This window comes from Bos grunniens, chromosome 16, assembly GCF_055505025.1.
Source record: "Bos grunniens cultivar Pamir isolate PY7600 chromosome 16, Bosgru_T2T1.0, whole genome shotgun sequence".
Lineage (NCBI taxonomy): Eukaryota > Metazoa > Chordata > Mammalia > Artiodactyla > Bovidae > Bos > Bos grunniens.
In genome coordinates, this window is record NC_141180.1 from 45,596,180 (window position 1) to 45,622,584 (window position 26,405).

The following is a 26,405-nucleotide window of genomic DNA, read 5'->3' on the forward strand; positions in this document are numbered from 1 at the left end:
TGGTTGGATCTCCTTGCAGTCCAAGGGACTCTCAAGAGTCTTATCCAACACCACAGTTCAAAAGCATCAATTCTTTGGCGCTCAGCCTTCTTCACAGTCCAACTCTCACATCCATACATGACCACAGGAAAAACCATAGCCTTGAACTAGATGAATCTTTGTTGACAAAGTAATGTCTCTGCTTTTGAATATGCTATCTAGGTTGGTCATAACTTTCCTTCCAAGGAGTAAGCATCTTTTAATTTAATGGCTGCAGTCACCACCTGCAGTGATTTTGGAGCCCCCCAAAAATAAAGTCTCTCACTGTTTCCACTGTTTCCCCATCTATTTCCCATGAAGTGATGGGACTGGATGCCATGATCTTCGTTTTCTGAATGTTGAGCTTTAAGCCAACTTTTTCACTCTCCACTTTCACTTTCATCAAGAGGCTTGTTAGTTCCTCTTCACTTTCTGCCATAAGGGTGGTGTCATCTGCATATCTGAGGTTATTGATATTTCTCCCGGCAAAACTACACATAAAAGAACAAAATCAGAACACTTCTTAACACCATACACAAAAATAAACTCAAAGTGAATGGAAGTCCTTAATAGAAAGCCAGACACTATAAAACTCTTAGAAGAAAGCACAGCGGAATATTCTTTGACATAAATCACAGCAGGATCTTTTCTGACCCACCTCTTAGAGTAATGAAAATTAAAATAAATAAATAAAAATAGTAAATAATAATGGGATCTAATTAAACTGAAAAGCTTATGCACAGTATAGGAAATAATAAACAAGACAAAAAGACAACCCTCAAAATGGGAGAAAATATTTGCAACAAAGCAACTGACAAAGAAATAACCTCCAAAATACACAAACAGCTCATGCAGCTCAATATCAAAAAATAAAAACAAATACCCCAATCAAACCATGAGTGGAAGACCTAAATAAATATTTCTCTAAAGATAACATACAGATGGCCAAGAGATAAAGATGCTCAACATCAGTAATCATTGCTAAGTCACTTCAGTCGTGTCCAACTCTGTGCAACCTCATAGATGGCAGCCCACCAGGCTTGCCCATCCCTGGGATTCTCCAGGCAAGAATACTGGAGTGGGTTGCCATTTCCTTCTCCAATGCATGAAAGTGAAAAGTGAAAGTGAAGTCACTCAGTCTTGTCCGACCCTCAGCAACCCCATGGACTGCAGCCCACTAGGCTCCTCTGTCCCTGGGATTCTCCAGGCAAGAATACTGGAGTGAGCTGCCATTTCCTTCTCCAATGCGTGAAAGTGAAGTCGCTCGGTAGTGCCCAACTCTTAGCAACCCCATGGACTGCAGCCTACCAGGCTCCTCCGTCCATGGGATTTTCCAGGCAAGAGTACTGGAGTGGGTTTCCATTGCCTTCTCCACACAGGTCAGAATAGCCATTATTAAAAAAAGTACAAACAGTAAATACTTGAGAGGGTTCAGAGAAAAGGAAATACTCATGCACTGTAATGGAAATGTAAATTGATACAGCCACTAAGGAGGTTTCTATTATCATATGGCCCAGAAATCCCACTAACAGGCCATACCAAAAGAAAATCATAATTCCAAAAAACACACGTACCCCAGCGTTCACTGCATCACTACCCACAATAGCCAGGATATGGAAGCAATCTAAATATCTATCAACAGAAGAAAGGATAAAGAAGATGTGGTACATATATATGATGGAATATTACTCAGTCACAGAAAGAACGAATTTGGGAAATTTGTAGAGACATGGATGGACACAGAGATTGTCATACAGAGTGAAGTAAGTCGGAAAGAGAAAAATATTATATATTAATGCTTATATGTGTAATCTAGAAAAATGGTATAGATGATCTCATTTGCAAAGCAGAAAGAGAGACACAGACATTGAGAAAAAACATGGACACAAAGTGGGTAAGAGTGGGTAAGATGAATTGGGAGATTGGCATGGACATATATACACTATGGCTACTATGTATAAAATACATAACTAATGAGAACCTACTGTATAGCTCAGGGAACTCTATGCAGTGCTCTGCGGTGACCTAAATGGGAAGGAAATCCAAAACAGGGGATATATGTATAGCAGATTCACTTTGCTATACGCAGAAACTAATAAAACACTGAAAAGCAACTATACTCTAATAAAGATTAATAAAGTAAGTAAATAAGTTTAAAAAAATTTAATAATAAATAAATAGTAAACTAAGACAAACAGAAATTCTCTAATTTTATCTGGAGACATAGTAACATAATTCAATGCTAACAAATATCATCATCAAGAAATCAAAAATAATAAAATTATTATGATCTTTACCCAAGGATGATGTCAGAGCTTCCTGATGAGCTTGACTAGAAAGACCAGTAAAGAATCTTTCCTGAATTAAAAAGTTTATATCTCAAAAGGATTAAAAAGGAAATCAGATGTCAAAACTTGTCTGGGTATTTCCACAGTCCAAACTATTCCAATTAAATGCAGAAAGACTTGCCAATATCTTCCCTTAGCAGAATTTGCCAATCACATCTTTCAATAGCGTACTCAAGGTCATGTGATTTCAGTCTGTTGATCTCTACACATTATTTCCACGGCATCTCCTTTACTGGCTTTCTGCTGCCCTCAAACACGCAAGGATTATTATTAATACTAATTTAGGGCTTTTTTTGGTTTTTTCTTGCCCTAAAATTCTCTCAACTATATTTAACCATGGCTAATGATTTATGTTCAAATTATGCCAATCTCATATAAAGCATTCCTTGAAAATCCAATCTGAAAAGTTTTTGACTCCATCTAGTCTTTCTTTAGATTTTCTGTCAAGTTTGAGATTGTCAATCAATTTTGAAAAATTCTCCATTAGTCTCCTGTCAAATATTTCTTTTTTCTCTGCTACTTTGCTCTTTTTCCATACGTTCTAATTTCTTATGATTAGACCATTTGAAATTCTGCCCAGGTTTCAAGTAGCTTGTTTCATACTTTTTTCTTTTTTTCTCTTTATTTTACAGTTTGGATCATTTGTTCACTTTTCATTTGTTCAATATACTGATCCTTTCCTCTGTTTGCTATTAAGTTCATCAAGTATTTTTTTATTTTGTAGTTTTCATTTCTAGTATAGTTTTTGGCTTTTTTTAATATCTTGTATCTCTCTGGTGAAATTGCCTGTATGTTTACATATTATGTCCCCTTTCCCCTGATCCTTTAATGAATTATATTATGGGCTTTTGAAGTCTGTCTGATAATTCCATCATCTAGTCCATCCCTTAGTCCACTTTTATTGACTATTTCCTCTCTTTACTTCGAGTCATATTCCTTCTATCTCTGCACACTTCATAAACTTTTATTGTGGTTCAGACATTGTAGGTAAAATAATATTAGAGGCTAAAGAAAATAATTGTAATTCCCAAGAAAGAATACATTGTTTCTTCGGTCAGGGCAGAGTTCAAATAATCTGTAGTTGAGATGCATCTGGGCTGAAATTTAGCTTTAGTCACAGTTACTTCTGCACTGACTTCAAAGGTTTAAAGACATGATTAAGACTTTCCCTTCAGCAAGAATGGCCCGTTGGCAAGTCTATAAGAGTTGCTAAAGTTCTCCTTTAGCACTCAGCCACCCAATTTTCAAGCTCTGAAAAATCTCTACTTACTTTTCAGTCTATCTTCTAGTTTTTTCGTTTGTTTGTTTGGGTCTCTAGGGAGGTATCTTTTTTATTCCAGTCCCACTAACAGCTCTGTGCACCTCAAGATATCTCTCTTAGCACTACTACCTGACCCCTAGTCTTTGGAAAGCTTTTCCAGTACATTCTGTGAAGTCCCTAATTACTCTAGGGAGATGATCTCAGCTTTCTTGCCTCACTTGCAGCCTTCTATTGTCCAGTTGCTCAGTCACATCTGACTCTTAGTGACCCCATGGACTGCAGCATGCCAGGCATCCCTGTCCTTCACTATCTCCCAAAGCTTGCTCAAATTCCTGTCCACTGAGTCAGCAATGCCATCCACATCTCATCCTCTGTCATCTCCTTCTCCTCCTGCCTTCAATCTTTCCCAGCATCAGAGTCTTTTCTAATGAGGCAGCTCTTCGCATTAGATGGTCAAAGTATTAGAGCTTCAGCATCAGTGCTTCCAATGAAGGTGGCTACTACAGTATACTTCACAAAGGTCTAAAACCCCTGAGAGAGAGATGTCTTATCCCTCGTGCCCTACCCCCAGCTTTCACTAGTCTTCTGACTTTTATTTCAGGAAGGCCTCTCATATCTCAGAGATAAGTGAGTTCAGCAAACTTGTTCTGATGCCATAATTTGGCATTGTATCTCTGTACATTTGGTGAAGGGCCCTAGAAAAGAGCTGGCAAATGGGTGCAGATAGCCTGTGTCTGGAGCTCCTTGGAATTATAATCTTTCATGCCAACTTACACGCAATTGTCAAAAGTTAAGCTGGTTTCTCTTTATCCTTTTGCTTATGGTAGATTTTTCCTCTCCTTATGATCTACCAAGAATGAAAGTAACTATGAGTCTCTCCTCTCATAAAAACAGCTTTTGGCTGTCTGGCATTTAGTTAATTTCGCTTTCTTTTCATACTCAGTTCTGATAGATTTGAAAGATTATAATACTGTAGAGTATGTGGCTTGATGTCAAAGTTAGTGTGGGAGTGATATTCCCTTGTAACTTCCTACATCCAACCAGAAATTGTCATCTTTATATTTTCAGCATCTGGACTGGTGCTGATACTTGGTAGCCACTCAAATTTTAATTGAATGTGCAAAAGGAGGAAATTAATACTAGACACCACTTTCTAATGTGTAAATGTGCAAACTTTTACTGAATGTGTAAAAAGAGGAAAGTGATATTAGACACAATTAGACACCAAATTGCTTGTGCTACCCAGACACCTAGCTGGACAAAGATTAATTAAATTAAACTTCCCCTGAACTTTTTGAAGAAGTAACAACACAAATAACAGAACTATTCAAATAACTTTTAGTAATAATGCCATTCCAAGGCAATTTCTACCTGGAACTATTATTTATTGTGATTTTATACCACAGATATCTGCTGTAATTTTATAGATGAAGAAATATCCATTTAATCTATGAAATATGATTATGATATTAACTGAGAAGGCTAAACTCTAATGTATTTAGGTGGAAAATAAAGAAATTAAGTCAGAAAAATTTTAATGGATGGTTTGAATTGGCTTATTACTCATGACTTTCCCAGGTTTAAAATGAATACAATTATATTACTAGTAAAACCTAATTACTGCCCATGGAAATGCCCTGTGGTTACATTTGGTATTTCTTCCCAGTCTCATGAGTGACAATGGAAAACTGCAATCCTAAATTTCTCCTGGTTTATATTAAAATGAGAAATTATATTAAATTATCTGTATCATTCACTTTCTAAATACATTCTTTCAGATCATACCACAACCAGAGCACTAAGACCTTTCCTTATACAGGATAGATTGATTGTTCAAGTTAACTTTGGCAAGGTGGATGCACTCCTGTATTATCTGGATAGCCACTTGGATTTATTGACAGAAGTGAAAGTTAAGAGTCAAAACAGTGTACTATAACTGTACTCATGGCACCCAGTACGGAGGAAAGTTAGGGGTGGCTCAGCATAACAGATCTTCACCATGAAGACTGAGTATAGCTGACACTTCAGAAGCGACCACAGTCATACATAAAAGCCACAGACCAGCAATAATGTTTTGATGCAGGACAGACAAGACATTGCTAAGTACTTACTAATTCCTATGATGAGTGAAAGAAGCTGTCTATCTTTTCTGAAGAAAGGTAATATTTAGTAGGAAGAGTCTGTGTAATCAGTTGTTTGATTTCTAACATACCCTTAACAGGATACTAGCTTATACAGTCTTAGACTTGGTCACCTTAGGAGTGTGTGAACTTCCTATTTGCATCTTATTTTTCTGAGGATGTTTTTTAAAATTTTACTTTATATTGGAGTACAGCTGATTGACAATGTTGTGTTAGTTTAAGGTGTACAGCAAAGTGATTCAGTTATACATATACGAGCACCCATTCCTTTTCAAATTCTTTTCCCATTTACATAATTACAGAATGTTGGGCAGAGTTCCCTGTACTATACACAGTAAACTTTTGTTGGTTATCTATTTTAAATATAGTAATGTGTACATGTCCATCACAAACTCCCAATTTCATCCCTCCTTGTGACCAGAACTTTGTTGTTTTTGTTTTGTAAGTAAGTTTATTTCTATCATTTTTTCAGATTTCACACATAAGCAATATCATATAATATTTGTCTTCCTCTGCCTGATTTACTTCACTTAGCATGATAATCTCCATGTCCATCCATGTTGCTGCAAATAGCATTAGTTCATTCTTTTAACGGCTGAGTAATAGTCCATTGTATCAATATAGTTGCTGTACCACATTATATTCCCACTGACAGTGTTGAGAGTCCCCTTTTCTACACACTTTCTCTAGCATTTACTGTTTATAGATTTTTTGATGATGCCCATTTGGCTTGGTGTGAGGTGCTATATCACTGTAGTTTTAATTTTCATTTCTCTAATAATAAGCGCTGTTGAACATCTTTTCACGTGCTTCTTGGCATATTGAGGTGCATGAGCTGTTCATAAATTTTGGAGACTCTTTGTTGGTTGTGTAACTGAAAATAAATATTTTCTCCCATTCTGTGAGTTGCCTTCTCTCTCTCTCTTTTTTTTGTGGTTTCCTTTACTGTGCAAAAAAACTTTTGAGTTTGATTAGGTCCCATTCATTTACTTTTGTTTTTATTTTCATTACTGTGAGAGATTGAAAGATGACTCCAAAAAGATACTACTATGAATTATGTCAAACAGTGTCCTGCTTATGTTTTCCTCTAAGAGTTTACTCTAAAACTTATATATCCAATCTTATATCCAACTTATATCCAATCTTACATATAGGTCTTTAATCCATTTTGAGTTTATTTTTATGTGTAGTATTAAAGCATGCTCTAACTTCATTTTTTGACATACAGCTGTCCAATCATCCCAGAACCATATATTAAAAAGATTATCTTTCATCAATTGTGTAATCTTCTCTCCTTTGTTGTAGACTAATTGACCATAGGTGCATGGGTTCATTTCTGGGCTTTCTAATGTATTACATTGATCTAACAAAGGTCCGTCTAGTCAAGGCTATGGTTTTTCCAGTAGTCATGTAGGGATGTGAGAGTTGGACTGTGAAGAAAGCTGAACGCCAAAGAATTGATGCTTTTGAACTGTGGTGTTGGAGAAGACTCTTGAGAGTCCCTTGGACTGCAAGGAGATCCAACCAGTCCATTCTAAAGATCAGTCCTGGGTGTTCACTGCAAGGACTGATGCTAAAGCTGAAACTCCAGTACTTTGGCCACCCCATGTGAAGAGTTGACTCATTGGAAAAGACTCTGATGCTGGGAGGGACTGGGGGCAGGAGGAGAAGGGGACGACAGAGGATGAGATGGCTGAATGACATCACCGACTCAATGGACATGAGTCTGAGTGAACCCCGGGAGTTGGGATGGACAGGAAGGCCTGGTGTGCTGCGATTCATGGGGGTCACAAAGAGTTGGACATGACTGAGTGACTGAACTGAACTGAACTGATGTTTCTGTTATTTTTTCCTGCCAGTACAAGACTGTTTTGACTGCTGTAACTTTGTAGTATACTCTGAAGTCAAAGAGCCTTTTCCTCCAACTGTTTTTCATCTCTCAAGATTGCTTTGGCTATTAGGGGTCTTTTGTGTCTCCATACAAATTCTAAGATTTTTTTGTTATAGTTCTATGAAAAATGCCACTGGTAATTTGTTAAGGATTGTACAGAAGATGTGAGTTGCCTTGGGTACTGTAGTCATTTTAACAATATTGATTCTGCCAATCCAAGAACATGGTATATCTTTCCACCTGTTTGTGTTGTCCATGATTTCTTTCATCAGCATCTTACAGGTTTCAGAGTACAATTCTTTTGTCTCCGTAGGAAGCTTTATTTATAGGTATTTTATTCTTTCTGATGTGATGGTAAGTGGGATTGTTTCCTTAATTTCTCTCTCTGATCTTCCATTGTTAACGTATGGAAATACAACAGATTTCTGTATATTAATTTTGTTTCCCATCATTTTATTGAAATCATTGATGAGCTCTAGGAGCACTAGTAATTTTCTGGTAGCGTCTTTAGAATTTTCTATGTAGTATCATGTCATCTACAAACAGTGATAGTTTTACTTTGTTTCCGATCTGGATTCCTTTTATTTCTCTTTCTTCTGTGACTGCTATAGCTAGGACTTCCAAAACTATGTTGAACAAAAGGAACAACAGTGGACATCCTTGCCTTATTCCTGATCTTAAAGGAAATGCTTTCTACTTTTCAGTGTTGAATATGATGTTAGCTATAGGTTTATCATATACGGCCTTTATTATGATAAAGTATTTTCCTTCTGTGCCCACTTTCTGGAGAGTCTTTATCGTAAGTGGGTGTTGAATTTCATCAAAAACTTTTTCTGGATCTATTGAGACGATCGTATGGTTTTTATTCTTAACTTATTGATGTGGTGAATCATACTGAATGATTTACAGATATTGAAAAACCCATGCATCCCTGTAAGAAATCCCATTTGATCACTGTGTATGATTCTTTTAATGTATTGTTGAATTCAGTTTGCTAGTATTTTGTTGAGGACTTTCGCAACTATCTTCATCAGTAGTATTGGCCTGTAATTTCCTGTTTTTGTGGTATCTTTGCTTTTGATATCAAGGTGAGGTGGCCTCATAGAATGAGTTTGGGAGAATTCTTTCCTCTTCAATTTTTTGAAATAGTTTCAGAAGATAGATGTTAACTCTTCTCTAAATGCTGGATAGAATTCACCTGTGGGTCCACTTGGTCCTGGACTTCTGCTTATTGGAAGACTTTTAATCACAGTTTCAGTGCCTGTGATTAGCCTGTTTATATTTTCCATTTATTCATAGTTCAGTCTTATGGGATTGTACATTTGTAAGAATTTGTCCATTTTTTCTATGTTTCCATCTTTTGGAACATAGTTACCTGTAGTAGTCTTTTATGATTTTTTGTATTTCTGTGGTATGCATTGTAACTTCTTTTTCATTTTTAATTTTATTGAGTTGAACCTTCTCCCTATTTTTCTGGACAAGTCTAGTTAAAGGTTTCTCAATTTTGTTTATCTCTTCAAAGAACCAACTTTCAGTTTCCTTAATCTTTTCTATTGTTTTCTTCCTATTTTGTTTATTTCTGCTCTGATCTTCATTATCCCTTTCCTTTTGCTAATTTTAGGCTTTGTTTGTTCTTCTTTCTCTATTTGCTTTAGGTATAAAGTTAGGTTGTTTATTTGTGATTGTATTGCCACAAACTTCCCTCTTAAAATTGCCTATCCTGCATCCCGTAAGTTTTGGATCATTGTGCTGTCTGTTGGGTGGAGCTACTGGTGGCCTCTGGGAAGGTTCATGCCAATGAGTACTCCCAGAATGCTGCTGTCAATGTTTATGTCCCCACCCTGAGCCAAAGCCAGCCCCCATTTCTTCAGGAGACTCTTCAACACAAGCAGGTATGTCTAACCTATTCTCTATAGGATCACTGCTTTTTTCTCCTGTGTCTTGGTACACATGGGTCCATGTGTACACTTTCCAAGGGTTGAGTTTATGTTTCCTCCAGTCCTGTGCAATTCCTGTCATCAAACCCCACTTAGATTCAAAGCCAGATTCTCTGGGTGCTCCTCCTCCCATTGCCAGACCCCTAGGCTGGGAAGCCTAACATAAGGCTCAGAACTTTCACACCAGTGGGAAAACTCCTGTCAAATAATTATCTTGTAGTTTGTGAGTCAGCCAACTGGCAGGTATGAGATTTAATTTTATCATGATTGCGCCTCTCCTGCAATCTCACTGTGACTTCTTCCTTGTTTTTGGATGTAGGGTATCTTTTTGGTAAGTTCCAGAGTTTTGTCCATGGTTGTACAGCAGTGAGCTGTGATTTTGGTGTTCTCATAAGAAACGCATGTCCTTCTACTCCGCTGTCTTGAGTTTTGTGTCTCTCTATTTGCATCTTATAGTAGCTTAAGATATTTTTAAAATCTTCTGTGATAGGAAATGTTGGCCACAGTTGAGGGCACCTTTCTCTCTCTTGTAGCAATTAAGATTAGCTAGTAGGTCTTTATTAATGGCCTGAATAGAAAAACAGAGTTAAGAGCAGGCAAGGTATTCATCTATAAAAGCTTTCCAGGGACCTCCTTTCAGTGATCTCATAGAGCCCTACTTGAACACAACAGGGAAAGAATCAAGCTTGCATGCTTTAAACTAGCCAGTCTAAGCACCGCCATTCCAGATGGCATTTTAGCTACTTCTCCCTTGCTCTTTTCACTCGGTTCTTTCACTTGTATATACATTTCTCAAAAAGTTATAGTAGGAAACAAAACCAAGTCAGTAAAACAAAGACCTGGCCTCCTCGATGGCTCAGCAAGAATCCACCTGCCAAGCAGGTGACACAGGAGACACAGTTTCAGACCCTGGGTCAGAAAGATCCCCTGGAGGAGGAAATGGCAACCTGCCCCAGTATTCTTGCTTGAAAAATCCCATGGACAGCAAACCCTGGTGGGCTATAGTCCATGGGGTCGCAAAGAGTTGGACGTGACTAAAGTTACTGAGCACACAAAAGAAAAACCTACTTGCTTATTAGAAGTACCTATCATTCAAATGGAGACTTAGTTATTTGAAGATTTTAATGAATATAGAAAGGTGACTTACATGGGCTTGTGTGGGTTAAATCAACACCAAAATGATCCATGCTGATGGCTGAGAAATAATCATGTGATTGTATGGGAGACACTGAGATGATCCAATTATTTTATCACCCTACCCTATTTAAGGGGGGCTTCCCAGGTGGCACTATGGTAAAGAACCCCCCTGCCAATGCAGGAGACATAAGAGACGTGGGTTCAATCCCTGGGTCAGGAAGATCCCTTGGAGCTTTTTCCGTTATAACTCTTGTGTCAATAGTGGGAACCACAGGGGTTACAGTGAGATTTATCCTACAGAACTTGGAAATGAAGTAAGAGACATTAAGATCAGCTCAAAATGGATCAGAACACAAAATGCTCTAGGGACCCCAAAAATATTCTATAAACAGTTCAGACTAAAAACAATTAACTTAGAATAACTCCTGTCATTAGTATACTTAGCTCCTGATAAAGCCTGAAAGGTTAATATTATTCTACTGACAGGCACAGATATATCTCTTTCTGATCAAAAAGGAAAAATACAAGTCTTACAGCAGAGTGAAAAATGGCTTGGAAGTGCTGATTTTATTTCCAATGCTCAATTCCCTGTTTCATTTGGCTAAATGGGTTTCAGGAGCAATGCTGACAATCTGGTAAAATTTTCATATTCAAGCAATAATATGAATCATCTTAAGGATCCTATTCTGTTGCTTCATTTTAGTTTAGTGAATGTTCAGACAAGCAGTGTTTGTGGAGCATCTTCTCTGGTTCTGAAGAAAAACAAATGAATTGCAATGGTCCATTTCTCCCAAGGAAACCACAATGTGCTACCTGACCTATGAATATCACCTTATAATGGAAATCAGTGGCTAAACTGAAGGGTGACTCTAATGGAATTTTCAGGCTCTGGTAGAGAATATATTTTGAATAAACAAGTTCATTTCTTTTTGTTTCAGTTCTTTTTCTAAATAGCATGGGCACAGAGAAAAAAAGAAGAGACAGAGCTAACAGTATCCCTCTTACCTCTGCTGACAATCTCTACTATTAGTTTCTAAAAATATATCTTAAAATAATACAGAGTAGCATGTCACTGGATTTTTTGTTTAAAGTATATCTTTGAAGTCTTTCCAAATATTACTGTTGGAGGTGCTGTATTCTTTTAATAGCTATAAAATCTCCCAATGCATGTATATACTATAACTTAATATTATAATTCATTTAAATAGATCTCTAATGATTGCATTTACATATTGCTTTGATTCTTTTGCTGTTAAAAGCACTGGTGCAATTAGGGGGAGGTGGGTAGAGAACAATAGAGGGTACTGCTCCAATGTCTTCTATTTCTGCTGTAGATAATTTGCTGAACGTCTAAAACTGGGCTCAGTTTTTTTCATCATATTATACCCAAATCATTTTTTCTAATTTTGAGAACTACTAAAGTTACTAGAATATACAGCTATTTTGATTGTTTTCATCAAAAATTTTTGGCACTTGAATCCTGGGTTCTAGGCTTCCTTTGGTTATGAAAATTTTTCTTAAATTGCATCTTTAGTTTTTTTTTTCCATTTCATTGCTTCTTTTTTTCAGAAATAGTAAATATGTGTATGCTGATTCATTTTCTCTTCCATATTTATCACTTTTTAAAATCATTATAACTTTTGCTCATCTTATTCTGCTTGCTTTCCTCAATGCTGTCACACTTATATTTTTAACCACACTTTTCAAACAGCATTATTTGGTTACAACTGACATACAAAAGTTGTACACATTTAAGTATTCAACGTTTGAGTCTGGAGATAAGTATATACTCACAGAACCATCACCATAATCTATGCTTACATATTCAATACTTACAAAAGTTTCTTACTGCCTTCTCTATTTACTTTTATGATAAAAAACAGTTAAGATCTACCCTCTTAATAAACTTTTAAGTCTACAATAGAGTACTGTTAACTATAGACAAAATGCTGAATGATTGATCTCTAGGACTTATTCATCTTATATAATGAAAATTTCCCCCTTCATGGATGACAGACTTGTCATGGCAAAGGGGCTTGTGTAACTCGATGAAGCTATGAGCTATACCTTGCAGGGCCACCCAAGATGGATGAGTCACAGTGGAAAGTTCTGAAAAAACATGGCCCACTGGAGGAGGCAATGGCAAACACTCCAGTATTCTTGCCACAAGAACACCATGAAGAGTATGAAAAAGCAAAAAGCTATGATACCAGAATATGAGCCTCCCAGGTCAGAAAGTGTCCAGTATGCTACTGGGGAAGAGTGAGAGCAAATACTAATAGTTCCAGAAAGAATGAAGCAGCTGGGCGAAAGCGGAAATGATCCACACATCAGTTGTGGATGTGTCTGGTGGTGAAAACAAAGTCCAGTCCTGTAAAGAACAATACTGAATAGGAACCTGGAATGTTAGGTTCATGAATCAAGGCAAATTGGACATGGTCAAGTAGGAAATGGCAAGAATGAATATAGGCATGTTAGGAATCAGTGAATTAAAATAGACGGGAATGGGTGTATTTAATCCAGATGACCATCATATCTACTACTGTGGGCAAGAATCCCTTAGAAGAAATGGAGTAGCCCTCACAGTCCAAAAAAAAAAAACAGTTTGAAATGCAGTACTTGGGTGCAACCTCAAAAATGACAGAATGATCTCTGTTCGTTTCCAAGGCAAACCATTCAATATCATAGTAATCCAAGTCTATGCCCCAACCATTAACACTGAAGAAGTTGAAGTTCTAAGACCTAAAAGACCTTCTAGAACTAACATCAAAAAAAGATGTCCTTTTCATCATAGGAAATTGAAATAGGAATTGGAATTGAAAAGTAGGAAGTCAAAAAATACCTGGAGTAATGGGCAAGTCTGTCTTGGAATACCTTGGAGCAAGCCAAAGGCTAACAGAGTTTTGTCAAGAGAACACACTGCTGCTGCTAAGTCGCTTCAGTCATGTCTGACTCTGTGCGACCCCATGGACTGCAGCCTACCAGGCTTCTCCATCCATGGGATTCTCCAGGCAAGAACACTGGAGTGGGTTGCCATTTCCTTCTCCAGTGCATGAAAGTGGAAAGTGAAGGTGAAGTCGCTCAGTCATGTCTGACTCTTAGCGACCCCATGGACTGCAGCCTACCAGGCTCCTCCATCCATGGGATTTTCCGGGCAACAGTACTGGAGTGGGGTGCCATTGCCTTCTCCCAAGAGAACACACAGGTCATAGCAAACACCCTTTTCCAACAACAAAAGAGACAACTCTCCATATGGACATCACCAACTCTACATATGGACATCACCAGATCACCAATACTGGCATTAGATTGATTATATTCTTTACAGCTGAAGGTGGAGAAGCTCTATACAGTCAGCAAAAACAAGACTTGGGGCTGACTGTGGCTCAGTTCATGAGCTTCTTGTTGCAAAATTCAGGCTTAAATTGAAGAAAGTAAGGGAAACCACTAGGCCATTCAGGTTTGACCAAAATCAAAGCCCTTATGATTATATAGTACAGTAGAGGTGACAAATAGATTCAAGGGATTAGACCTGGTAGACAAAGTGCCTGAAGAACTATGGATGCAGGTTCAAAAGGAGGCAGTGAACAAAACCACCCCAAAGAAAAAGAAAGTGAAGTGGTTGTCTGAGGAGGCTTTAGAAATAGCTCAGGAAAGAAGACAATCAGTCAGTTCAGTCACTCAGTCGTGTCCGACTCTTTGCGACCCCATGAATTGCAGCATGCCAGGCCTCCCTGTCCATCACCAACTTTCGGAGTTCACTCAAACTCACGTCCATCGAGTCGGTGATGTCATTCAGCCATCTCATCCTCTGTCGTCCCCTTCTCCTCCTGCCCCCAATCCCTCCCAGCATCAGAGTCTTTTCCAATGAGTCAACTCTTCACATGAGGTGGCCAAAGTACCGGAGTTTCAGCTTTAGCATCATTCCTTCCAAAGAACACCCAGGACTGATCTCCTTTAGAATGGACTGGTTGGATCTCCTTGCAGTCCAAGGGACTCTCAAGAGTCTTCTCCAACACCACAGTTCAAAAGCATCAATTCTTCGGCACTCAAATTTCTTCACAGTCCAACTCTCACATCCATACATGACCACTGGAAAAAACCACAGCATTGACTAGACGGACCTTTGTTGGCAAATTAATGTCTCTGCTTTTTAATATGCTATCTAGGTTGGTCATAACTTGTGAAAAGCAAAGGAGAAGAGAAATATATACCCAACTGAATGCAGAATTCCAAAGAATAGCAAGGAGAGATAAGAAGGCCTTCTTCAATGAACAGTGCAAAGAAATAGAGGAAAGCAACAGAATTGGAAAGACTAGATAAGAAAAAAGTGAAAGTCGCTCGGTTGTGTCTGACTCTTTGTGACCCCAAGGACTATACAATTCATGGAATTCTCCAGGCCAGAATACTGGAGTGGGTAGCCATTCCCTTCTCCAGGGAATCTTTCCAACCCAGGGATCAAACCCAAGTCTCTGCATTGCAGGTGGTTTTTTCACCAGCTAAGCCACCAAAGGAAGTTCGTTGATAAGAGATGGTAAGAATACATAGAAGGATGATACAAAAAAAGGTCTTAATGACACAGGTAATCATGATAGTGTTATCATTCACCTATAGCCAGATTTCCTAGAGTGTGAAGTGGGCCTTAGGAAACATTACTACAGACAAAACTAGATAGAATGCCAGCTGAGCTATTTAAAATCATGAAAGATGATTCTATTAAAGAACTGCACTCAGTATGCCAGCAAATTTGGAAAATTCAGCAGTGGCCACAGCACTGGAAAAGGTCAGTTTCCATTCCCATCCCAAAGAAAGGCAGAGCTAAAGAATGTTCAACTACCAGAGAATTGCGCTCATTTCTCATGCTAGTAAAGTTATGTTCAAAATCCTTCAAGTTAGGCTCCAGCAATATGTGAACTGAGAACTTCCAGATGTACAAAGCTGGGTTTAGAAAAGGCAGAGAAACCAAAGGTCAAACTGCCAACATTCGTTGGATAAGGAAAAAGCAAGGATTTCCAGAAAAACATCTATTTTTGCTTTACTGACTACACAAAAGCCTTCGACTGCATGAGTCACAACAAACTGGAAAATTCTTAAACGGACGGGAATACCAGACCACTTATCTGCCTCCTAAGAAACATGTAGGTGGGTCAAGAAGCAACAGTTAGAACCTAACATGAACAAGTGACTGGTTCAAAATCAGGGAAGAAGAATGGCAAGGCTGTATATTGTTACCCTGTTTATTTAACTTATATGCAGGGTACATCATGCAAAATGCCCGGTTTGATGAATTACAAGCTGAAACCAAGACTGCTGGGAGAAATATCAATAACCTTAGATATGCAGATGATACCACTCTAATGGCAGAAAGTGAAGAGGAACTAAAGAGCCTCTTGATGAAGGTGAAAGAGGAGAGTGAAAAGGCTGGCTTAAAAGGAAAAAGTAGAACCAGTGACAGATTTCATTTTCTTGGGCTCCAAAATCTCTGCAGACAGTGACTGCAGCCATGCCACTAAAAGATGCTTGCTCCTTGGAAGGAAAGCTATGACATCCTAGACAGCATATTAAAACACAAAGACATTACTATGCCAACAAAAGTAATAATATACTCAAAGTTATGGTTTTTCCATTAGTCATGTATGGAGGTGATAGTTGGACGATAAAAAAGGCTGAGCACCAAAGAATTGATACTTTCAAACTGTGGTATTGGAGAAGATTCTTGAGAGTCCCTTGGACTGCAAGGAGATCAAACCAGTCAATCCTAAAGGAAATCAACCCTGAATATTCATTGGGAGGACTGATGATGAAGTTGAAGCTCCAATACTTTGGCCACCTGATGTGAAGAGCTGACACACTAGAAAAGACCCTGATGCTGGGAAAGATTGAAGGCAGGAAGCGAAGGGGATGACAGAGGATCAGATGGTTGGATAGCATCACCAACTCAATGAAGATGAGTTTTGAGTAAATTCCAGAAGATAGTGAAGAACAGGAAAGCCTGGTGTGCTGCAGTACATGGGGTCACAAAGAGTCAGATATGACTTACTGACTAAAAAACAAAACAAGAAATCTTCAATTATCTGGGATAAAAATATCCAGGAATGCAAATTTTGGAAAGGTAGAATAATAGTTGCAAGTTTATTTTCTTAGGAATTTGTCAAATTATTTTCCAGCATGTCTATAGCAATTTGCACTCCCACCAGCAATGTATGAATCATCTAGTTTCTTTGCATTTTCCCCATTATTTGCTGTTGCTACTGTTTTCTTATTTTATTCGAAGCTGTGTAGTTGCTTCTTATTGTTGGTTCTAACAACAATAAGGTTCATTTCCCTTATAAGCAATGATGTTGAACATATTTTTATATATTTGTCATTTGTCCTGTGAAAAATCTCATTTCTTTTGCCATTTTTTAAATGCATTATTTGGTTTTTCAAAGATGGATCATGACAGCTCTTTATATACTCCTAGTAGTAGTCCTTTGTCAAATATATTGTTTGCAAATATTCTTTCCTAATCCAAAGCTTGTCTTTTCATTCTCTTAACAGGGTATTTCAGAGAGCAAAAGCTTTTAATTTTGATGATGTCCACTTTTATTTTTTCCCTTTTATATTTTATGCTTTTAATATCTTTCTTAACTCTTTATTTTGAAAGTTTTCTCCTAAGTTTTTCTTCAAAGCTTTATCAGTTTACTTTATATTTAAGCTCATAATCCATTTTCAGTTAATTTTAGTATGAGAAACATGAGAGGTTGAGGTTCACTTTTCCTCCCGAGTGTCCAATTACTCCATCACCTTTTGATGAAAATGCTACCTTTCCTCCTTCAAATTGTGCAATTTTGTCAAAAATCAGTTGGTCATATTTGTATGGGTCTGTTTCTGGTTACTGTATTCTGTTCCATTAATCTATGTATATGTCCCTCTTGACAATACCACACAATCTTGATTACTGTAGCTATATAATAAGTCTTAAAATTGAGAAGACAGATTCTTCCAACTTTATCCTTCTTTTCTGAAATGGTTTTAGCTATTCTAATTCCTCTGCTTTTCATTATAAATCTTAGAGCATTCTTGCCTATATCTACAAAAATATTTGTTGGCATTTTGATAGAAATTATATTACACCTATATATCAATTCAGGGGAGAACCGACATTGTTAATGTTTTGAGTCAACCAGTCCATGAACATATGTCTCTCCATTCATTTAAATCTTTGATTTACTAGATCAGCATTGCACAGTTTTCAGCATATATCTTGTTTCATTATGTTTATATATAACATTTCAATTTTATCTTTAGCAGTTGTAAATGGTATTGCATTTTTAATTTTGGTGTTCACAATTTTCACTGCTATGATAATAGAAATACAAGTGAGTTTAAGATTTGTATCATATATCCCATGATCTTGCTAAACTCATTTCATAGTTCTAGGAGCTTTTTCATAGATTCCCTGGAATTTTCCACATAATCAATCATGTCATTGGCAAACAGAGACCTCTTCCTTTCTAACTGAATGTCCTTTCCTTTTCTTGAGCTACTGTACTTGCCAAAACTTTAAGCACTGTGCTGAATGAGAGTGGTGAGGGTAAACATCTTTGCTTTGTTCAATTTTAGAGAGAACTCCTTTCTCTTCCAAACTTTGATATACTGTACTTTCATTTTCATTCAGTCTATATTGTTTAACTATTTCCTATTTGTCTTCCTTTTTGACTCATGATTTATCTGGTACTATGCTGTTTAGTGGCCAAGTGTTTGGAGATTTTCCTATTATTATTTTGTTATTAATTTCTTTTTTGTTGTTGTTATTAATTTCTAATTTGTTTCCACTGTGGTCAAAAAACACACTATTTATGGGTTAGATTATTTACAGTTTACTGAAAGGAGTTTTATGTCCTAAGATGTGGTCTATCTTGGCATTGTTCCATAAGGATTTGGAAATGTACATATATATATATATGTGTGTGTGTGTGTGTGTATATATATATATATATATCTTTATATACATAAGATTGAAGGCAGGAGGAGAAGGGCACGACAGAAGATGAGGTGATTGGATGGCATCACCAACTCAATGGACATGAATTTGCACAAGCTCCATGAGATGGTGAAGGACAGGGAAGCCAGGCATGCTGTAGTCTATAGGGTTGCAAAGAGTCAGACATGACCGAGGGATTGAACAAAAGTATATATCTTACAGAGTATTCTTTAAATATTGATTAGATCCTGCTGGTTGAAGGTGTTGCTCAGTTCTTCTACAACCTTGTTGTTTTTCTATCCAGTTGTTCTAATCCACTTTTGAGACAGAATTGTTGAAGTCTCAAGCTAAACTGTAGATCTGTCTACTTCTCCTTTCAATGTTATGAGCTGTGTTTGAAATATTTCACAACCACTTTTTGATGCATACATATTTCAGACTGCTATCTTTTTGCAAGATTGACATTTTTATCATTACATAATGTCCCCCTCTGTTTCTAGTAATTTTTGACCTTGAAGCCTAATTTATATAATATTAATATAGTCATTTATTGTTTCTTTTAATATTTGTATAAATTTTTCTATTCTTCACTTTCTATCTGTTTATTATTGTGTTTGAAGTCAGTTCCTTATAGACAGTGTATAGTTGGGTCATGTTTTCAGATCCACTCTGCCAAACTCTGTTTTTATTGGTATACTTGATGAGAGGGTAACTAAAAGGCACAAAGGCCAGGGGTCTCCAAATGGAGGAAATAGGCTGCAAGCGTCAGACATTTTTTATCTCTCTTAAGTGGCAGGAGGAAACAAACTAGTGATATATTTTTTTTTCTCTTCCCTTCTCTATACAAATTTTAAAAAGTTTCTCTTAAAATACTGTTGCCATAATGACACCTGGTTCCACCTGAAGTTAACTATTCTCAAACCTTGAGTTAACCAATGCATTTTTCTTATGGAAATGTCTGTCTTAAGCTATGTTAATGTACTATGCATTTACTCCAGACTCTGTCTTCAAGTCGGTTCCGCCTAATGGCTCAGAACCTACTTGACAAACCATTATATTATACTCAGATATTGTTCCCCTAATCTACGTAAACGAAACTATTTGTGTGGTAATCTGCCCTTCTACAAGATTCAAGTCAATCATGGCTTGGGATGACTCATCTGGTGCCAAGATTATCCCAAAATACATCTTATGGATGAGGGACCTGGTGCCATTCTGAGTTTTAAGACATTCCTTTCTTTCATGAACAAACTGGTAGTGACTATACAACATCCAGCTGAAGACTAACAGGGGGGTACTCTTTCTGCCCCCTTCTGATGCCTATGTCAGAAGCTTTCTCTATCTCCTTTATGCTTTAATAAAACTTTATTACACAAAAGCTCTGAGCGATCAAGCCTCGTCTCTGGCCCCAGATTGAATTCTCCTCCGGAGGCCAAGAATCCTAGCGTCTTTTCGTGGTTCAGCAACAACCTTTCACTGAGTGATTTATTTTTAATGTAATGATTGACTGAAATGTTAGGTCTTAAGTCTGCCTTTGTAATTTTTTTCTGTTTTTTACATATGCTTTAGTTATCCTGCCTTCCTGTGGATTATTCGAATATTTTATAAAATTTCATTTTGATACCTTTACAGTCTTGTTAGGTGAATTTCTATGAGTAATCCTTTTTGTTGCTTTAAGGTTTTACATTATAGACACATAATTTATCAAAATCTACTTGGGTATCATTATTTTACCAACCTGAGTGACATACAGAAAATTTAACTCACTTTATATATCTTTATCCTCTTTTTTTTTTACAATATAGTTGCCTTCAATATTTCCTTCATATACACTTAGCCACATTAGACACAGTTGTAGTTTCTGCTTCAACTGTCAAATATAACACGGAAAACTGAAGAGGAGAAGAAAAATTACTGTATTTACCCATACTTTCACTTAACATGTTCTTTGCTCCTTCCTGATATTTTAAGATTCCATCTTTTATCACTTACTTTCAGTTTATTTTTTAACATTCCAATGCCAATTTATTTTTAAAAGGGTTCTGTGTAATTCTATGGTTTCTTTGCCCCCCTCCTTTTTCATATAATTGTACAACCACTAAATATTACATAGGTTGTAATGACCTGGATTGGGAAGATCCCCTGGAGGAGGGCATGACAACCCTCTTCAGTATTCTTGCCTGGAGAATCTCCATGTAGGCTGGTGGGCTACATCCCATGGGGTCACAAAGGGTCCGACACAACCAAGTGACTCAGCACAAGCACAATGATCTTATACTATTACCAGTCACTCAGGAAAAATTTCCCCCCTCCCAACAACCATCCTGGGGGAACTAAAGGTCCTGAGAAGAGGCCAATTCAACACGGCCTCTACCCTGGTAGGAATGAAAAGATTTAAAAAAAACAAACAGAAATTGACTAAGAGGTATGTGGCCACCGTCTCTTAGGAGTGAGGCTCTGACTGTTGCCTAGCGTTGTGAAAGCCTGTAGCATGCAGTAGGGCAACCGCAAGACCTTGCAGCCACATCTTCCTCACACCAGTATGTCCATGTCACAACGCAGGTGTCACAAAATTCCTTCAGCAGGATTCTCTTCCACTGCTCTGTTATATGCATCTGGTCATAGCTGTCCACATGCTTCACCTTTTATGACAGGTTTTGGATCTCAACCTCTAGTTGAATCTACTGGTATTCAGTTTCTTCCTGAGTCCAGACTCCACATAGTATGCACACAGGTGTATGTCCTGCAGGGTATATATCAACACTTGTCCAAGAGCTGGCATCCTTCTGTAGGTACTACCAATCGATCCGTGTGTCCAGATTATTCATGACCCTCTCCTGAATCTTCTCATGAATCCACTGGTATGTCTGTGCCTCTCTCAAAGTAGAACAAGAATGTCTTGAGGGGTTCCCTAGCCTGGGCTTGCTGTCTCTGATTGACAATGTCAGAGTTCATCTTGTACCTTCTTCATGACTCATAGTACTCCTACGCTCCCATGGGTCTTCCAATCTCCTAGACATATTCAGCAAAAGTCATGTTTACACTTGGGAGCATTGCATGTGACTGCAGTCTTCATTCTTCTCAATGCAGATGTTGTGCTTGGGACAGTCTTCAGTGTGAGCACTAATGTAGTGGCCGACTCAGAGTCATCTGCACACTTTGAGATCCATTTCCAGGTTGTGGCGCAGTCTGTGGAGGCATGATACATCTGATGACACTTAAAACAGAAGATTTTGTTGCACCACTGGCACTGTACTTGGTGAGCTCAGGGCTCCTGTACCCGGATAACCATGGGGCAGTCTGCATGACACAGCTGGAGCTGGCAGTGACTCTCCATGAAATCCCTGAAGATGTAGTGCCTGTATTTGTCTCTCGATTCTTCACTGAGCAGCAACAGAAACATGAAGTCCTCTGGTGTTCGAAGCGGGGAGTCCTGAGCCATGCAAGAGACACCCACACCCAGACCATCCTTGATAAGTACTGAGCAGTACTTCTCCAAGTGGCTGTGGCAAAACTTGTGCTGACAGGCTAGAGAGAGTAGGTTTTCCTTCCACACAAACTGCATACACACTGTGCAGTGGTGAGGAGATGGGCTGTGGGGACAAGTTTCAGTGAATGGATTGAACTCAAGTCTCAACGAGAAGCTGAGCAGAATTAGACTTGTATTAGTCCAGTATCTCTGTGACTTGCCACTGGAAATTAATTAATGTAAGTTTAGCAACTCAATGAGGTACCTTTAGGACCGAGGCTAAAAAGCTGGTCATACATGCTCACCAAGGGCACCCTTGGACTCCTTGAAGCTGCTCAGCTTCTCTTGATGCTCGAGTTCAGCCCAGTCCATCAATTCAAACTAATTGCAGCATCTTTTCCTTAAAACTGTACTTTTTTTTGCATACACTTTTTCTTCTTTCTGCCCTGTGGACATTCGCCACCTAGTAAATGCCCATTCATATTTCAAAATTTAGTCCCATTGTCCAGTTATCAGGAAATATTCCCTGATTCATAAGCTTGATTTATTTGTCTTCTGCTTTCCCTTAATAGCCTTTCCAGGCTTCTATCATAATACTCACCATGTCGTACAGTAACATCTAGTAACCTTCCTCAACAATTAGATTCTATACAACTCATCCAATTTTATAGTTTCAGATTCTATGACACAGTAGTTGTTAAATAAGTGTTTAACAAAAGGGTGCACTTATCTCATTTATTGACTGAAGAAATATTTACAGAGTAACCTCAGAGCATATTTAGAAAGCACATGGGTTGCTGAGTCCATATTCTAAGTGAGGGAAGCCTTCATCATATTTCAGTTTTTCAGGTGCATCAGAGATCAAACAGACTCTCAAACAACCTGCTTGGAGGGGAGACTGGGAATGGCAGGGAAGACAACAGGGTTGAGGCACGACTGTGCCTGGTGCTGCTTAAGTGAGAGGAGAAGCTATGGAGGCAAGGGAGAGCACAGAGGCACCTTCCACCCAACGCACCCACACTGGAAAGGGGTGTTGTCATCACTTATCCAAACTCGGCAGGAATCCTCTCTCAAGGAATTTCTTATCTCACCAAAGAAGATATCATTAGAACATATACAAAGGTTAAAGCAGCGTTGCATCTCAGTCTTCTATCTCAGTTTTTATGTTCTAGTTCATTGCAAATGGGGCTTCCCTGGTGGCTCAGAGGGTAAAGCGTCTGCCTGCAATGTGGGAGACCCGAGTTCGATTCCTGGGTCAGAAAGATCCCCTGGAGAAGGAAATGGCAACCCACTCCAGTATTCTTGCCTGGAAAAGCCCATGGATGGAGAAGCCTGGTAGGCTACAGTCCATGGGGTTGCAAAGAGTTGGACACGACTGAGCAACTTCACTTAATTGCAAACACATATGAAAATCTCCCTTTAAAATCAAATGCTGGGGCTTCCCTGGTCCAGTGGTTAAGAATCCGCCTTGCAAAGCAGTGGACACCTGTTCGATCATTGGTCCGGGAGGATCCCATATGCCATGAAACAGCCAAGCCAGGGTGTGGCAACTTCTGAGCCCACACGCTGCAATTATGGAAGCCCAAACAGCTAGAGCCCGTGTTCCACAACGTGAGAAGCCATGCCAACGAGAAGCCCGTGCACCACAACTAGAGAAAGCCCACATGCAGCAACGAAGACCCACCAGTCAATAAATACCTAAACCTTTTAAAAAAATCAAATGCCACATTAGCAAGTAGGGTTCATATGTACAAGTGTTTGTAAATGAGAAGTATGTATTTTAGGGAGTACATATGCAATAATGTCTCACCCACAACTGCTATAGGCAAGATGATCAAGAGAAAAATAGCAGCAGCTGATGCCAAATGTACAACTCAGATGGTTTGAAAACAAAGTAGCATTCCAAAGAACGTGGGCAAACTTCCCTCAGACACAGTCCACTAGCCAACAGATTAAATTTTTAAGATACATGAATAACTTCTTAACAAAAGCTTACCAAAAGATAGCAAAGACTTAAAAAATTAGAATAGTTTTATGAAATCCAAATACCTAAACATCTCTCCCATTATTCACTATCTCTGAACACAAAATAAAGATTTTCTGTTTCTTTTTCTTTTTTTGCAAAGTAGAAAGGAAATTTTGGCCTCTTCTTGTTAGATTGATTGATTTTTTAAAAAGATAATGAGAAAAACAAATATTGTATATTAATATATATATGTATATATGTATACATACATATATACACATACATATATACATATATATAGATTCAACCAGTCCATCCTAAAGGAAATCAGTCCTGAATGTTGGAAGGACTGATGTTGAAGCTGAAACGCCAATACTTTGGCCACCTGATGCGAAGAACTGACTCACTGGAAAAGACCCTGATGCTGGGAAAGATTGAAGGCAGGCGAAGGGGACAACAGAGGATGAGATGGTTGGAGGACATCACTGACTCAGTGGACAAGAGTTGGAGTAAACTCTGGGAGTTGGTGATGGACAGGGAGGCCTGGCGTGTTGCAGTCCATGGGGTCGCAAAGAGTCAGACACGACTGAGCGACTGAACTGAACTGAATATATATAGAGAGAGAATCTAGAAAAATGGTACTGATAAACCTATGTGCAGGGCAGGAATAGAGATGAAGACATAGAGAACAGACTTGTGGAGAAAGCAGGAGAAAGGAGAGGGTGGGGTGAACTGACATATATACACTGTCTCTGTATACATATATACATAGAGAGTAGCACTGACATATATACACTGTCTCTGTATACATATATACATAGAGACTAGCACTGACATATATACACTGTCTCTGTATACATATATACATAGAAACTAGCACTGACATATATACACTGTCTCTGTATACATATATACATAGAGACTAGCACTGACATATATACACTGTCATGTGTAAAATAGGTGGCTCGTAGAAAGCTGCTGTGTGACACTGGGAGCTCAGTTCAGTGCTCTGTGACAACCTAAAGGGGTGGGATGGGAGCAAGGGAGGGAAGCTCCGGAGGAGGGAATATATGTCTACTTCCAGCTGATTCACATTGTTCTACAGCAGAAACCAACACACCATTGTAAAGCAATTATCCTCCAATTAAAAGCAAGTATTAAAGAAAGAGAATGCACTTTGTACTCAATTGCACATTAACTGAACACCTCAGCATAAATTTATCAGAAGTAGGGGACGTGGGAGGAAGACAAAGAGGCTTTATAATTGATCTGATCTGGATTTTGATACCAGTTTTGTCACTTCATAGTCATGTGAGTCTGGGTAAATTCTGTAAACTCTCCAAAGCTCAGTTTTCTCAACTGTCAATGGGAAATGAGCGTAGATATTACATGGCTTGACTAGATCAGATCAGATCAGATCAGTCGCTCAGTCGTGTCCGACTCTGTGACCCCATGAATCGCAGCACACCAGGCCTCCCTGTCCATCACCAACTCCCAGAGTTCACTCAGACTCACGTCCATCGAGTCAGCGATGCCATCCAGCCATCTCATCCTCTGTCGTCCCCTTCTCCTCCTGCCCCCAATCCCTCCCAGCATCAGAGTCTTTTCCAATGAGTCAACTCTTTGCATCAGGTGGCCAAAGTACTGGAGTTTCAGCTTTAGCATCATTCCTTCCAAAGAAATCCCAGGGCTGATCTCCTTCAGAATGGACTGGTTGGATCTCCTTGCAGTCCAAGGGACTCTCAAGAGTCTTCTCCAACACCACAGTTCAAAAGCATCAAATTCTTCGGCACTCAGCCCTCTTCACAGTCCAACTCTCCCATCCATACATGACCACAGGAAAAACCATATGGATTTTAATAAATAAACTTATTTATAAATATGTGTATATTTGTGATCACTCCTTTTTAATGTGACATTGGCACTGAAAAGGAGACCCCCACCCACGTATGCAATTGACCAGAATGTAACGGTCATATGCAATGGCACAAGTAAAGCATCGTGCACCTGGCCTAGTGTGCTACGTGTACTCATGTTCTGTTTCCACTCACCCCACCTCTTTTCCCAGATTTCTATTGAGAAAATGGCAAGGTAAATAAGGTACTTCCTTCCTTAATGAATTTAGACTGGCAAAGGGGTTAAAATATACACAGATTAAGCCAAATGAACGCAGAATAACCCACATGTTAAGAGAACACAGGGATAAAGATTTGGGGCCAAGTTCCCCTGCACATCAGGATCAGTTCACACAAAGGCCATTTTAGATGGGCT

General features: G+C 38.5%; 1 protein-coding gene and 1 pseudogene across 13 annotated transcripts in view; both read right to left on the reverse strand.

The window, feature by feature from the left end:
- The window catches only part of RGS7 (regulator of G protein signaling 7), a 525,872-nt gene that overhangs the window by 409,303 nt on the left and 90,164 nt on the right, over positions 1 to 26,405 (reverse strand). The gene's annotated exons all lie outside the window — the stretch shown is intronic.
- On the reverse strand, positions 21,039 to 24,518 carry LOC147356746 (E3 ubiquitin-protein ligase ARIH2 pseudogene; annotated as a pseudogene). Its single transcript, XR_015142798.1, has one exon. The product of XR_015142798.1 is annotated as an E3 ubiquitin-protein ligase ARIH2 pseudogene (transcript).